Raw genomic sequence first — 12,527 nt, 5'->3', positions numbered from 1 at the left:
GCGATTGAGGAAAGAGGGGAAAGCCAGGAGGCAGAACGGCTCACAGATGTTGAACCAGAGCCTCAACACCGCACAGGAAGTTCTGGCACAGATAGTGAGACAATGCCTATTCCGTCTGCCAAAGAAAGTGTTAAAGAGGAGGGGACAAAGGCATCACGTGAAACTTCCCCGCCTTTTCTGTTGGAGAAGGGGCAGGTATAAGGCACTCCCAGAATCTGAGCCGGAGGATACGGATGCATGATTGTAACGTGCTGCTTGTACATATGTAAAATAAAGACTGCATATATATATATATATATATATATATATATATATATATATATGCAGGTTTTGGTGTCTTCGGGTGTCTTCCCGTGTAAGAGTCGGGGTGTCTGTGCGACGTTTCGACGAGGTCTCACTCGTCATCTTCAGGCTGGTGCTTTCGGCTTCTTGTTACTGGAACAGAGCAGAATCTGGTGTTTGAGTTCCTATAAATACTGTTGAGGGGTGTGGTGTATAGCCTCCAACGTTCTGGGCAGAGAGGAAGTTCCTAGATTAGTGTGCCTTTTCTTCTTTTGTTCCTTAATTACTTGAGGGATATCTTGGGTGATTTCATGAGTGATATTCTGAATACCACTGGGTGGGTCATTAAGTGTAGATTAGTTGCTAAAGCTTTCGTGTCTTGACCGCTTGACCTCTTGAGCTTGTGAGGAGTTTTTCCCTGTGTGAATCCGTTGATGTTTTCTAAGGTCTCCACTCTGACTGAAGCTCTTTCCGCACTCTATACATTTATATGGTTTTTCACCAGTGTGACTTCGCTGGTGTAATTTAAGTTCTCCAATGGACTTAAGTTCTCCAATACACCACACCCCTCAACAGTATTTATAGGAACTCAAACACCAGATTCTGCTCTGTTCCAGTAACAAGAAGCCGAAAGCACCAGCCTGAAGATGACGAGTGAGACCTCGTCGAAACGTCGCACAGACACCCCGACTCTTACACGGGAAGACACCCGAAGACACCAAAACCTGCATTCCTGTACCCGTGAAAATCTACGAAAGCATATATATATATATATATATATATCTCTGAGTGAGCAGAGGCATTCACAAGCCATCACACCTTCACTGTCTTATCTTGCCTGCTTTAAGCTGCTTCCCTTCCAGCCAATCTCTTGGAAGTTAGCAAGGCTAAATTGCTCATAGCAGCTGAGTGTAGTGAGGTAAAGCAAGGAAGAGGGAGTTCCTGACTGCAAGGAGACTTCGAAGGGTGTTCAAGTGAATTTGCTTCCAAGCCCCCTTCTGAACTTCCCATACACATTGGGACATTCATGGCAAGGGTGGTGCCTCCCACCCCAAAAAAACCCTTCCACATGAATCTCCTCTCACGTGTTCAGGCTGGAAGAAAGAAAGACAACCTTGGCCACCAAGTATTAAGAAGGCCCTATGATAAGATATTTGTTAACAGTAACTCTAAACCAGGGGTCAGCAAACTTTTTCAGCAGGGGGCCGGTCCACTGTCCCTCAGACCTTTTGGGGGGCCGGACTATATTTTGAAGGGAAAAAATGAATGAATTCCTATGCCCCACAAACAACTGAGAGATGTGTTTTAAATAAAAGGGCACATTCTACTCATGTAAAAACACATTGATTCCTGGACCATCCACGGGCCGGATTTAGAAGGTGATTGGGCCGGATCCGACCCCCGGACCTTAGTTTGCCTACCCATGCTCTAAACAGATACACACACACAGAGAGAGAGAGCTGGGTTCACAACTGAGGGTTTTCATTCAGTAAGAAGCATACCGTTTAAAACTAGAAGATAACAATAGAACAGTAGGTTCAACACAACCTGATATTAAGTGCAGATTTGCTTAGATTACCCTTTCTTCAAGATTGAACACTAGAAACAAAATTGTATCTGGAAGTATTGATGAATAACCACAGAGGTGCAGGAGCACAAATCAAGGCTCCCAGCTTGCATGCATTTTTGTTCTGGATAGTGCTGGTCCTCTTCCTGCACACTGCTTTGTAGTCTGCCAGGGTCTGCGCAGCCCTCTAGCTGTGGCACATTAGAGGAAATTGGGTGTTCAACAAAACTGCTTTGTGGTCCATGGTGGTGTCAGCTTTTCGATGGAGATAACACAGACTGTTCTGGATGTTATTTCAGCAGCCTTTCTTAGTGTCACCTCTGAGTTTGCAGCTGATCAATGCAATGGCCCCACATCATATCAGGAGATGCCTGGATAGCATATGACAAGGGACCTGCCTGATTATGGACAGTATTGCTTAGACAGATAAAACTATCCAACACCTCACTGAAGGTCATGGTATCCCCCCACCCTTTTGTGCAGGATGAGTGCTCCCATGAACCAGAGGGAGGAACCACTTAGGAAATCCTGATCCATTTTGTAGGTGTTCACACAGAATCATGAATTAAGTTTTACTAATTTAATTCCACAGAAAACTACCCTAACAGAACGAATAAACACTGAAGAAATCTTATGTCATTACTTTTCACTCTCAGAAGTCTTTTTGACAGACACAGAAACAGAAACCTTGCCACAGGCTGACAGCGCTCTCAGCCATCTCCCAGCAGGAAGACTGCTTCTTCCCCTTCAAACTTCACACAGCATTTTCTATCTGTGCTGGTGTATTTTTTTACTTTCTTTCTCCCCCCCCTTTTTTGCGCTAACTGTCCTGTAGAGTTAGAAGCAAACACTCTACATGTGGTATGCATGAATGTAGTAGTGACACTAGTACAGGTTGCCAGTTAAAACAGTTTTGATCCAGCAGTCCTGGCAGGTATTGAGAGCAGACATATCAGTGCCTTAAGAGAATCTACTTTGATCACCTAAGCCATCTGCTAGGAGGAAGAAACCTCTTGCCAAGATTGGAAGTCAACTCTTTCTGTCATGGAGGCCTGCAGCTGGGCAAAAAAATGGTTTGAATGAGTAGCTTATTAAGGACAAAAGGAGAAGCAAAGCTAAAGATGCACAATCAAGATCACTCACATTTCGAAAAATAATAATAGCAGCCCTGTGGGGAGGGGAATCAGATCAGGGCTGTAGTGCTGTGGGGAAAGACTTTAACTCTCCCTCTTGTCTGTTTGCCCACTAGAAATCCCCTGAAGCTATACTCTAATCAGAAACAGACAGCTGTTCAGTTCCCATGACTTTTAATTTGCTTTTAAGAATATGAAATCTTTGTTATGGTACCTGGTGGTTGTGATGGGCACAAAGGATAATGGCTGTCTAGGGGCAGCATCAGAATTGGAAGCAAATGGATTGCATAAGACTTCTCCCCCCAAGTGTAGACATGAACAGTTCCTGACAAAATTATGTGAGCAGATGCCTATGCTCCAGTAAAGCTGGTAATGAAATACTCATTTATTTTAATGAAAGTTCTAGAAATAGTTGCCTATTTCTGGTTATTTCTAGTTCTGTGCTGATAGCTGCACTACAATTTCTTGAAAACTTACCCTATAAAAAAGGCCTCGATTTTTCTTTCTCCTTTTCAGGGCCCTTAACAATTTCTTTAGAGTTTGGGGAAAATGATGATTGAGCTTGTCTTATTTTTGTGAGATGGCCAAGGGTGGTGTGGAAACTTTTCTTCCCCATTCTACATTCCCCAGTCCTCTGATGAAAGGCTGTCATGGACCGGCTGGATGCAGAGGAGTGGTGGGAATGTAATTGACTTAAGTAATTACGTGCCATTATATTATTCCCTCACCTGTGCCTCCTCAAATCTCTCAGAATATGACAGTGGTCACGCCCTAGGAATGGTTTTCTGACTGAGGGCTGAACCAAGTGAGGGTAGCCGATGGGTGTCAACCCTTGGGGAGGTAGAGATTTCCCCTGCACATGAAGTCAGACTCCGGCGGATTGAGTGGACATGACCAATAGTGGGTCCAACTGCATGTGCTGTAGAGGAAAGTGAGGGGCAGATGGGCTCATCAACCTGGGAAAGTGGCCCATCTAGGAGAAGGAAAACTTTGGTCCCAAACCTCCGGTGCCTTGCAGAACATCTTCCAGAGAAAAAAAAGCTAAGGAGTAAACCTTAGAGCAATCCAGAGTGGAGTCCCTAGGACAGTTGGATGGTGCCTTGTACACCTTCTTCCGGCAACTCCTGCAGCCAAGCTGGTGCCAAGCACATTACTCTACTTTCCTTTGGGCTGCATCAGCAAGGCCAAGAGTCTTGTCATCTGGGCAGCCCAGGACCTCCATACACACTACCCAGGCTTGCATCCCAGGGAGGTCAGTTTGGTGCTGCTAACTCAGCAGTTGGACTTCAGCCCTGGAGGCGCACTCTGTTGCCTTTCGAGACAGACAAATGCCAACAATGCCATTCCAGCACATTTATTTCAGTGTACAAGAAAAGACACTGAAAATTGGTCAAGAAAAATGTATCATTTGTGGACTGAATGCAACAATGGCAGTTTTATTTATACTGACTGTATTCAGTGGATTTATTTCCCTTTGAGGGATGGGACAAATAAGTGATCGTCAACCATTTCCACTCCCATTTTTGTTTTCATCAGAACTCTCTGATCTTCCTATTAAGGGAGTCCTTCCTTTTACCTCTGAAAAGTCTTTCCAGAAAGATCTATTTAAAAGGAGAGAGATTTTACTTTTAAAAAGTAACAACGAGGAGCTGTCAGGTGTACAGTCTGCAGTGTCCCTGCATTCCTACGCTTCAAGCAAGGGCAGCAAAGGATACCATGGAGTTTTCAAGAAGCATGGGCATGCAGGGAGGCTGCAGAATGCAACCCACTGGGGAGGTGATTTGTAGAACAAAAGGAAGGACAAAATCCTCCAGTCACCTCAAAAGTAAGGTAAGCACAAAACCTCACCGCCACCCACCCAGGAGAATTTTGCATAAAAAATAAATCATTTCCCCTTTGCTCGTTTTCTGATGCAATTTCTTTTCTTCTTAATTGATGAGAAATAGTCGGCCTGAGTGGGGGAGCAGAAGAAATTTTTGATCACAGCACTAATTACTTCTCTCAGGTTCAATTCTTGCTAAATGTGTTGTTCTCATTCCTGACTATAATGTGTAAATTGGGCTATTTACAGTTTTTTGTTTTAAAAAAGCAAAACAAAACAAAAACAAATCACAAGTGGAATAAGGCAAAAATGAGGATTTATGAGAAGCAGAGAAAGTTTCTTTCTTCATTGTGAGTCTCCCGGGAGAGCTCTCATTCAAATAACGTGCAAAATTATGTCAGCAAGCTTCTGGAAAATTCAGACTGTTGTGAAGGCGAATACCAAGGGAGCATCTGAAATTTAAAGCATCAGGTAGCTATAATCATTCAGCTACACTGTAATCCTCTGACAAGCCTGGTATTCTGTGAAGAATGTTGTTCAAATGCAAGTCTTTGCCATCTCTCCTTGGGGCAAGCAATTGTATAACTCTTTGAGTGGAGATTTAAAATATTTTTCATGTACAGGTACCTGGGCTAACTCTCAGGCTTCAAGAAGCAATTGGATGTAGTTCAGAAATGGTCACAGAATTGTATCTGGAAATGTGTTTCTGCATGTGCGTAGTGACAGAAAGGGTATGAAAACAAAGGCTTACCTTTAAATTCTGAGCACATATTCCTCAAGTTTCCCCTCCCTGAATTAATTTCATTTAAATAGTAGCTTGAAATCAGTCAGCATTTCAGGCGCTCTGTTGGCTGTAACTTCTCCAGTCTTTTGAAGGTAGTTTTCATATGAGAAAGGAGAAAAAAAACATTATGAGGTTCACAGGAAGTGCAGCTGGGGGCAAAAAGGGGGCGGTCGGATTTTCTGCAAATGCTAGAAAGAGGAATAATGGCAACACTCTCACCCGAAACATATTGTTTTGTTAGTTGAGATACAAAATTGTAGTGGGGAACTGTAGTTTAACCCTCACAGAGCTACAAAATTCCCAGCAGCTCGTGATCAGAGTTCAAGGAGACATTCCCACCAGGGGAAAACACTCAAGAAGGATGTAAAGTAAAGCTGGTGAGGGGTGTGGCCTGGACCAGAAAGAGAGGGCTAGATAGACAGCCTCCTTCTCTCAGCTCCATGTCCATCTTCTTGGGTGTTGACCCAAGAAGAAGACTGGAGAAAATGCAGCCAGAGTTCCATGCACCCTCTGTGTAATGGTGGATTCAAGCACAGACAGTTGTTCAGACAGCTAGCCATGCCAGCTTCTTGGTTTATAAACAGCTACTCTGGTAATATAAGTATTCAAGCATAGTTTATGGTAAGCAAGGAAATGAAAGGAAAGGAATTTGAGCTGAATGTGCTTTATAAGGGCTAAGGGAAAGTGGGGCAAAAAGTGTTTGCCATCATGACATCACAGTGGAGAATCCACAAGGGCAGTCAATAATTACAATATTATTATTTTTAATGACAAATTTTGAATGGGATATTGGGAGACACCCATCCACACAAAAAAACCAAAAACCTTTTCAGGGCCTGCTATGGGTCACGGGTTAGCATCTCTATTATAAACAATAATCTCTGTTCAGATGCAAATAGTTTAAAGATGATTGCAGTACATAGCCTGGTAGAAAGTGTCAAATTTCCCTGGACCAGAGAAATGAGTGACAGAGTACAGCTACTCTTGTCATTTTAAAACTTAGATGTAGATGGCATATGGACTCAGATTTGGTGGATTCGTCATTAGTTCTGTGCAGTTTGAAGATCTGAGGCAATTTTCTGATTTTGCCTCAAGAAAGGAAGAGTGATAGCCAAGTTTCAAGATCAAGGCTAGTTCGGCAGCTGCCTGTCAAGATTGCCCAGGGCTAGTTGATACCCTGCTGCGTGCGTACGCGCACACGCACACACACACATTATATATATGTGTGTGTGTGTGTGTGTGTATGTATATATATATATATATATATATATATATATATATATATATATATAATCCTGCACTGTGGAAACTTTCTGGATAATTTTGAGATGGGTTTTTTCCTCACCAACTCTTATATTTTCATGAATATAAAACTGAATATTAGCACACAGTTTTGAAGCCATATTTATATTCTAATCAATTCACTTCCAATTTAATCCCAGCATGTGCTCAGGGCATCTTTGAAATAAATATTATCCAAGGAAGATTTTATCACTTGCTCCTTCTTGCTTGTAGCACAAAATGTATTGCTTTTTTGTCATTGTCAGGATGACACCACAACATGGGGGGGGGGAGAGAGAGAGAGATGTGTGTGTACACACACACACACACACACAGAGAGAGAGAGAGAGAGAGAGAGAGAGAGAGAGAGAATTTTTTAGCCTTTAATGCTTAATGCAGAAAAAAAGAAGCACCTGAGGATTTAATCTCCCAAATATCACAGTAAAATTACACACACACACCTATAAAATGATTGGCAGTATCTTTAGTCTCCCTACTACCCATATCAATAAGATTGTATCAGAAATTATGGCAGCATGGCTCACTCCATTACACTTAACAGTTGTGTCAGCATTTCCCCAGTAAACTCATATTTTCAGGGCTCTAAAGCTTGGCTATAAAAATTTTCATTGAGCTAAAACTCATTGCATATGTACTATATATCTCGGCAGGATAGGGTTTTTTAATAATTGTAAAAGGAGAACAAAAAATACCCATTCATTTCTTTTAAATTTAAAGTGCAGGGGAAAAGAACAGAGGTTAATTGACTTCAGTTGCTTTGAGAATACCTACTATAATTTTAAAACACACGTGGTGTTATCTGTTGGCATACTTACCCTTTCCAAGATGTTAAAAGATCCTTGAATGTCTGACTGGCTATTTATACGATGCCAAACACTGTAATATCTTAGCACCAGCTGTGCTTGCTGCTCCATTTTTAAAAGCTGTTAATCAATTTCACTGGCTCTACTCCCAAGTTATCGAATATTAATAGTATGACTTCCCCCCCACCCACAAAACAGCCTCTGTGTTCCCTCTCCTTATACTTCAGCATCAACACTTAGTTTTTGTGCTAAGGATCCAATTTGGTTTCAATATGCTCCAAGGCGCAATGGGGTCATTGATTGTAGGGGAGTCAATATAATTTTTCATTTTGAGAGAAAATGGACTGGACTCATTAGATGTGCACTGCATATAAGTAATGAACATAATAGATTGAATAATACAAAATGGCAAACTTAACGAAATAAGGAAGGGTCGTTGCAGTGCTTGGTGCATTGCTCCAAGCCATGGTATTCTTGCTAAGATATCTGATATGTATCTTTGTGTATTATGGCAACATGTACGATTTCCATGCTTTCTAGGGCAGTAGTGTGAGCACAGTGCATTTTCTGTACTGTATAGTTAGTGAATCTTTCAGTTAATGTGGATGTAAACGATGAATCAGATAATTGCTATAAGCACTGATATTAAGATTGTATAGTGAAAATTGCACACAATTTGCAATGACCATTGATGGCAATTGGCTTCTTGTGCTGTCACTCTTTGGTTACATGGGCAGGCTACACAGAGACAGGGCTAGTAGGGAATACCGTATGCACATTCAACAGGAAAAGTCCAATCCCAGACTCTGCTTAGTTACTCCTCCCCACCAAAGGACTTTGCCACTAACTGCAATAGAGGATGATATTCACTAGGAGAATTCTGTCCATTTGTAAGGGGGTGGGGAGAGAGAGAGAGACGTCTGTTCCCTCCTCTGAATCAGATATACGAACTACAGTGATCTTTGCTCCAGTGCACTCCCCAAGGCCAGCCCAAGACATTTTGGCACCTAAGGTGAACCACAAAATGGCGTCCTTCCCTGGCCTAGAAAGATGGGGTGAGGAACAAGAGGGAAATAAAGATCTGTAGCAGGAACAAGGGGTGCATGAAAAATCTACATTGGGAACAAGGTGAGGAATCAAAGGCTGTTGTGGGGTGGGGAATCACATTGCGCAGGTTCAGAGCCCAGGAGGCCCCAGAGGGCAGCTCCCGCCATTTTCTCCCTGGTGGTGGGAGGAGACCAGCAGCAGCACCTCCCAGTGGCGTAGCGTGGGTTGTCAGCACCCGGGGCAAGGCAAGTAATTTGCGCCCCCTAACCCGTGGATTTGCGCCCCCTAACCCGTGGATTTGCGCCCCCTAACCCTAACCCCCAGATGTTGCGCCTGGTGCAGCCGGCCCCCCCTGCACCCCCCACGCTACGCCACTGGCACCTCCTATTTGCCAAGAGGCTACTGCAGAGGCGGCTGAGGGGAGAGATCTGCATATGGAGGATATGCTTCTGTGCTAATTGCCCAACCACAGAAACTGGTACACAGGATGATAAAATAGATAATTATAGTGATTAAAGTATGGACCAAAGACTATCGGCAGTGAGAAGAGATGATGAAATGGTAATGAGCGCCCCTGCATTCTCTGTGAGCCGAACAGAGCCCCCACGAGTACTCCTAAAGATAAAGCCTCTTCGATTAATCTTTCTGTCTACACTCAGCTACTTGAAAACATCACCTTGTTGCTCTGGCACTTTCTGGTGAAACAGCATGGACAAATTCGCACAAAGTAAGAACAGATGTGAGCCCTTTCCTAAATTCACCTCCACAAGAGCTTTATTTAAGGGCCTTCTCCTGTCTATGCCAAAAGCTCTTCAGTTTCCCTTGCCACAAATCAGAATGAGCAGCTGCTGCTTTTATAGCTAATCTAATACATCAAATATGGCTCTGCTGGCAGAAGGCTGACTGGATTAGGGATAACACTATCTGTCACCTACCCAATTTACATGAAGAAGGAGCTGCACTGATAAGTTTGGGAAGCAGGCACTTATTTCGAGGTTTAAATCCTCCTTTCTTTTAAATATGAGAGTAAGCTGCTTGGCTGCTATTTATATCTTACATCATGGCAGTCTTGGGTGCCCTTATTTATTTGGTTTTTGTTTGGATGATGGTTGATATATACAGTGCTTTTTCTGGGGGTACGCCTACCCCTAAACATTTTGTGCATCTAAGTTTAGCCTCATTGAGGGGCAGTATTTCAATGTGAGTAGGAAAATGAGAGTACCCCTGAACATTTGTTAAGGAAAAAAAGCACTGGATATATATCATAGGAGCCAACTCTTAGGGACCGTGGGGGCTTCACCCCCCCAATAAAATATTTGAGGGGGCTGGGCCCCCACAAAGTTGATAGGCATTCCCACTGAAATAGTATGTGTGTACTGCATCATGTGATCAATTATGCGTGGCAGGGCTTACCTGGGCCCCACAGTATTTTATTCAAGTTGGCACCCCTGACACACACACACTGTGTGTGTGTGTGTGTGTGTGTGTGTGTAACAAGCAGCTCAGGAATTGGAGGACCCCAGTATTCACATCCAGAGAACCTCCTTCCCTGTGGCAGCCCCATGTCTCACAGCAGCCAAACAGCTGGGTTTTATTTATTTATAAGAGGATTTCATTTCAGGGTTGCTTTTTATGGCAGTGTACAGTAAAATCCTTAAAACATCATAAAATTATAAAATCGTGAAAGCCAGAACAAATTACCAACACTGAATCAAATTAATTCTCTAAAAATGTTTGGCTAAACAGAAAAAAAATCACCCAGCTGTAAGAAGAAGTGGAGTAGAAAAAAGCACCACCAAGTTATGCCCAGTGTCACTTGCCACAAAAACTGTCTGTTGGGAGACATAGTTATTCATTTCATGAGTTCCACTGATGCTTAATATGACACCCTTAGCCTGGTAATAATGGTTAAATTAATAGTAATCATCAATACTTTTTTGCTCAGAAATACGGAGAGTTGGAGTAGGTACAACTGAGCTGAAGCCAGGGTAAACACCTAAGGTGAGAATGGGAGGAAAGCATTTAGGCTGAAGGAGATGCACAGCAGGTGAGACTATCAAAAAAGAGCAAGTTAAAGGAGTTCAGGACAATTTGATAAATACTGGACAAAGCTAAGATGTAATAATGCCACTACCGAACTTCAGGAGGAGGGGGGGTTGCGGGCTCACGACCCTGCCCACACTCACTCCCGCGAGGCTGGCGCCAGCCTCGTGGGAAGCAGGGATTCCCTTAATTTGCATCCCCTGCAGTGCCAGCCAATCGGCTGGCAGCAGGGGCGGGCCTTCCAGAGGCCACTTAAGGTCGGGGCAGCCCTTGGCTCGCCCCTTTTCTCCCTTGCAGCTGACGCAGTTTCCCACCCACCCGCCCTTTAGGTTTTGCCATTGACCTTGCTATGGGCTTCGGCTGGTCGCCGCAAGGGGCCTGGTAGGAGTTTTTCCATTTGGCTAATTGGCTGGTTTTCGGAGCCACTTGGTTTTTTCGCCTACCTCGTAGCAAATCGTCACAACTCCCTTGGTTTTGGCGGTAGGCATTGGCCGGGGTATTGTCATGCAAATGAGGTTGGGGGGGAGGAACGCCATCACCTCCCCCAATGCTTGAAGGGTAGTTCGTTAAAGGACTCCAAGGGGCGACGCCTCGTCCGAAACCTACGGAGGCTAGGGCCTAAAGCGCGCCCCCGAGCGGTAACCCCTCGGGGAGCGCCTAGGGATATGCATCTCGGGTGGCTCCCCCTGTTGGTGTTTAACCCTTCCCGGTTAGACCGGATAGTCGGTTAGGGGCCAATGCCTAAAGCCAATACCCTTCTTACCTGTAATCAATAAAGTTGTGGCCATTTTCGCCCATTAACCTAAATCTTTGTGTCCAGTGTCTTTATTTATTCCACCTGTGGGGGGGGGAGGGAATAGCCACGCAATACCTTGTGCTTAGAGAACGTAGGCAGCAGCAGTGCAGCATTATGACATGTAAGTGATGGAAGAATGATGACATAGTTCTGATGCTGCACAGAGTGACCATACCTGGTCTTGACTTTGAGGTGTTAATAAAAGCAGTTTAGTTTAACCTCTCAGAGGTAAGCTTAAACAAGAGATGCTTTTTTCTGAATTGCAAGTCAGTGGCATGTTGTCACATAATATCAGTGGGCTAGTTCAAATGTGATAGTCATGCCAGAGTTTCACTGTTGGGTCTGAGTTTCAGGCTTATACTTTCCATCCCCACCCCCATATTCTGAGTCCTTCTCTAAAGTTCTAACAAACAATAGTTTGCCATTACATCTGAAGCTGCAAGTTATGGTTTGTGCTTTCTATGCAAGGGGCTGGTGCCAGGCCGCAGCAAGCCCTAGCAGGCAGATATATATATTGTCAGGATCCACCCTTTATCTGCAGACTTCTCACTCTAGCAGGTCCATGAATTAAATTTATTACAAGGAAATGTTATTGCTTATACTTTCCCCCCAACAGGAAGCACAGCCATGTCTTTGAAAATGGTTAGATTTACTAATGCTTTGTTTACTCAGCTACTCATCTGTGGATTTGTTTCTCCTTTCTCTCTCATTGAAATTCTCTCTTCAATGTAATGGCTTTGGGGGAAAGACATTGAAAGACTCTCTCCAACATCTCCTGGTGGAAAAAGGAGAGCAGTTCATTACAAAAACCCATTCTGCTGGAGTAGTGACATCTGCAAGTGCAGAGTGTTGTATTATCCACGATTACACATCTGACCCTCTGGAACCAGAAAATTAATAGCGCCGGCGAAGCTGATTCTGTGTCACCATTCTAACTGGTATCAAAAC

The 12,527-nt window shown here is 43.7% G+C and overlaps 1 long non-coding RNA gene across 1 annotated transcript; it reads right to left on the bottom strand.

Moving 5' to 3' along the window:
- Positions 1 to 1,747: 1,747 nt before the first annotated feature.
- LOC309532312 lies at positions 1,748 to 10,852 on the bottom strand. Its single transcript, XR_014219734.1, has 3 exons — positions 10,674 to 10,852; positions 5,556 to 5,671; positions 1,748 to 2,907 (listed from the first exon to the last, which is right to left on the bottom strand). It is a non-coding gene; the product is annotated as an uncharacterized lncRNA (long non-coding RNA).
- Positions 10,853 to 12,527: the final 1,675 nt, after the last annotated feature.

The sequence above is a fragment of the Podarcis vaucheri genome, assembly GCF_965113315.1.
Source record: "Podarcis vaucheri genome assembly, chromosome: 5".
In the NCBI taxonomy this organism is placed as follows: domain Eukaryota; kingdom Metazoa; phylum Chordata; class Lepidosauria; order Squamata; family Lacertidae; genus Podarcis; species Podarcis vaucheri.
Note: the sequence above shows the minus strand (reverse complement) of the source record. Positions and strands in the feature narration are given on the sequence as shown.